Source organism: Microtus ochrogaster, unplaced genomic scaffold (assembly GCF_000317375.1).
Source record: "Microtus ochrogaster isolate Prairie Vole_2 unplaced genomic scaffold, MicOch1.0 UNK280, whole genome shotgun sequence".
Taxonomy (NCBI): domain Eukaryota; kingdom Metazoa; phylum Chordata; class Mammalia; order Rodentia; family Cricetidae; genus Microtus; species Microtus ochrogaster.
In genome coordinates this window covers 1-3,456 of record NW_004949378.1, presented here as the reverse complement: position 1 = coordinate 3,456, position 3,456 = coordinate 1, and positions in this window count along the sequence as shown.

The following is a 3,456-nucleotide window of genomic DNA, read 5'->3' as shown; positions in this document are numbered from 1 at the left end:
AAGCTAGAGCTAATAATTATTTTTGGGCTAAGTGGCCAGGAACCAACAAGGCACCTGTTGTTACAGTTGATGTATTTTTGCCTGTACATATTGCATATAATCATTGTACTTACTGTATATAGTTTTTCTTATATTAATTATAGCCTTTTTATTTTAGACAAAAAGGGGTAACATAGTGATATTTTCTTTGTATTTTAATAAATAAAGCTTGCCTGAAGATCAAAGAGTAAAACAGCCCCACTGGTCAGCCTTACAGACCAGGCAGTGGTGACACACACCTTTAATCCCATAGTTACACTAATTAGCCATAGAAGCTGGGCAGTAGTAGTGCACACCTTTAATCCCAGCCCTAGAGAGGAATATAAGATGGGAGGAGACAGGTCTCAGGCTCAGGCTCAGGCTCATTCTGAGGATTCCTGGAGGCAGGACCACCATTTCATGCTGAGGTGGAGCTAAGAGCCAGTGGCTAGCTGCTTTGCTTTTCTAATCTTCAGGTTGAACCCCAATATCTGTCTCTGTGTTTTTATTATTCATGTTATAAGAAAAGGCTATTTTTAATGTCACCCATAATTCAAGGTATTTATCAATTTTTAGAAATATAAAATGCTTTGTAGTTAGTTCACTAAGAAAAATAATAGGAAAATTTCCCTGGATTTGGAGGAGAAAGAGAAGACTGTTAGAGAAGCCACAGCCAGGCTGGTGTCACAATCATCCTCCATCACATATTGTTACTTGTGCTCTTGATCAGCACAGACTGAGCAAGCCTATGTATGTGTCAGTCTGTTTTCTCCTTTCGCTGGGTTCCAGGAACCAAACTTAGGTCATCCAGCTTGTGAAGCAAGAGTTTTTACCTGCTGAGCAATCTCCATACCTAACCATAGCCTTTCCCCTTTATTTATTTTTGACAGTGGTGGTGATTGAACCCAGGACTTCATGCACAGCTGGTGTGTGTTATTCGTGAGCTACGGCCACTACTCTAACTCATACAACATATTTTGACCATATTCTTTGTTTTGTTTTTCAAGGCAGGGTTTCTCTGTGTAGCTCTGGCTGCCTGGAACTCCCACTGTAGACTAGGCTGGCCTTGAACTCACAGAGATCCGCCTTTCTCTGCCTCCAAAGCGCTGGGATTAAAAGTGTGCACCACCACCACCACATGCCATTTGATTATGTTTTTCTGGAGAACTTTTAAAAACACAATTTTCTGAACTGGCCAGTTGGTGCAAATGGCAGTTAGCAGGTAGGGGACTTACTGCCAACTTGACAACCATATTTCAGTCACTGAATCTAGTTGTCTTCCACTTACATGGCATATGCAAACTAAGCAAGCAAAGGTTAAACAGCTGAAATATAAATTATAAGAATGACTAAATAGTACTAAATATTGGACTCACTATACAGCTCAGGATGTCCTTTTTACTCTTTTTTCCTGACCTTACCTACCATGTGCTGGGATTACTAATGTAAGCATTACCATGGCTGGCTTAGAAGTTAACTGTGTAAACCTTGTGCTCATTTGTGAATGCTTCTAGAAGAGTTATAGTTTCCTTGTTTTCCTTTTCTCTAATCATGTCCCAAGATTAACATTTAATTAGCCATTGTCACTGAGACTTTAGAGATTAAAAACTATGACAACATGTTGACCTTAATGAAAACAGTTGAGTAAGGACATCAGAGTTCATCCCCCCATAAAACAATGAATTATCAAACTGTGGCAATTTAACCAAAGGCTTATTACACTCCAGAATCATTCATTAAAAAAAAAACCAACTCAATTTTTGTAAGAACACTAAGATTTGTATCATTTTTAGCTTGCCCTATATCATTCCTCATCTGAACTCCATGGTAACCTTAAAAAACAGCCCACGGCCCCACTACTAGCAGGAGCAGAATGGAGCTGCAGTTCCTGCAAAGCCTTGACCCCAGGAATTGGTGGCTCCTAGTGAGACTAGATTTGTCTGTATTTGACCTGACTGAGCATTCACTAGTTCTAGAAACTTCCCCCAGAAGATACTTCTAGAAAATGATTGCAGGCAAGTGTTTTAATTGAGGCAGTTACATGAGGACAGTAGAGATAACAAAGAGCCTAAGCAATAGAACTGATGGGAAAGCAGAGGAACACAATGTCCACAGGAACTTTGAGATGCTCCTATGAGAGTTTGGGAAACAGAAGGCCACAAGCACTCTCCTGGGAATTTGGAGAGTCAGGCATATGTATGTATGCTTAAGCTTCATAGAAAACAACCCAAGAATATGGGAGGAAATTCACCCCTGGCTGATCTTGGAGTTCTGCACATGTAGAAGGGGAAACTAAGGCTGCCTCCAAAAGCACCATTACTAGAATCCCAAAGGCATGCAGGGAGGCAGGCAGGAAGGAAAGTAGGTTCCTTAGAAGATGGCCAGAGAAAATAAACAGAGGGGATTCTGATCTGGGCACCAGGAGAGCCATCTTTGGGGTGAGTGAGTGCGGCAGCAGCCCGGAGCAGGAAACTCAGACGTTCCTCATCCCTCCTACACTTCCTGGTCATCCTGCTGGGGCTATACTGCCAGATACCTCCTCTCTCTTCCTATCCCACACAGCTTGCATCCAGATTCCCCTCCCTTCCCCAGCTCAGCCTGTTCGGGCGCTGGGACCAGGACCGAATCTGGAGGGCGGTAGTTCCTTTGTCTCCATAGCCTGCCTGCAGCAAGCAAGGTAGGCCCTTTGTTTACGAGCTACCCAAGCAGCACAGAGATCTGATTCTGATCTGGGCACCTGGAGAGCCATCTTTGGGGTGAGTGAGTGCGGCAGCAGCCCGGAGCAGGGAACTCAGACGTTCCTCATCCCTCCTACACTTCCTGGTCATCCTGCAGGGGCTATACTGCCCAATACCTCCTCTCTCTTCCTATCCCACCCAGCTTGCATCCAGACTCCCCCACCCCCAGTTCAGCCTGTTGGGGCACTGGGACGGGACCGAATCCGAATCAAACCGGAAGGGCGGTAGTTCCTTTTTCTCCATAGCCTGCCTGCAGCAAGCAAGGTAGGCCTTTGTTTATGAGCCACCCAAGCAGCACTGATCTGGGCACCGAGAGAGCCATCATTGGAGTGAGTGAGTGTGGCAGCAGCCCAGAACAGGGAACTCAGACGTTCCTCATCCCTCCTACACTTCCTGGTCATCCTGCAGGGGCTATAATGCCCAACACCTCCTCTCTCTTCCTATCCCACCCAGCTTGCATCCAGAACCTCCCCCCTCCCTGCCCTCTTTGGCCACATAACATCTCCCAGCTCAGCCTGTTCTGGCGCTGGGACAGGAGAGCGGTAGTTCCTTTGTCTCAATAGCCTGCCTGCAGCAAGCAAGGTAGGCCCTTTGTTTAGGAGCTACCCAAGCAGCACGGAGATCAAGCAGCACGGAGATCCGATCTGGGCACCAGGAGAGCCATCACTGGGGAGTGACATCACTGGGAAGGTACATCAGT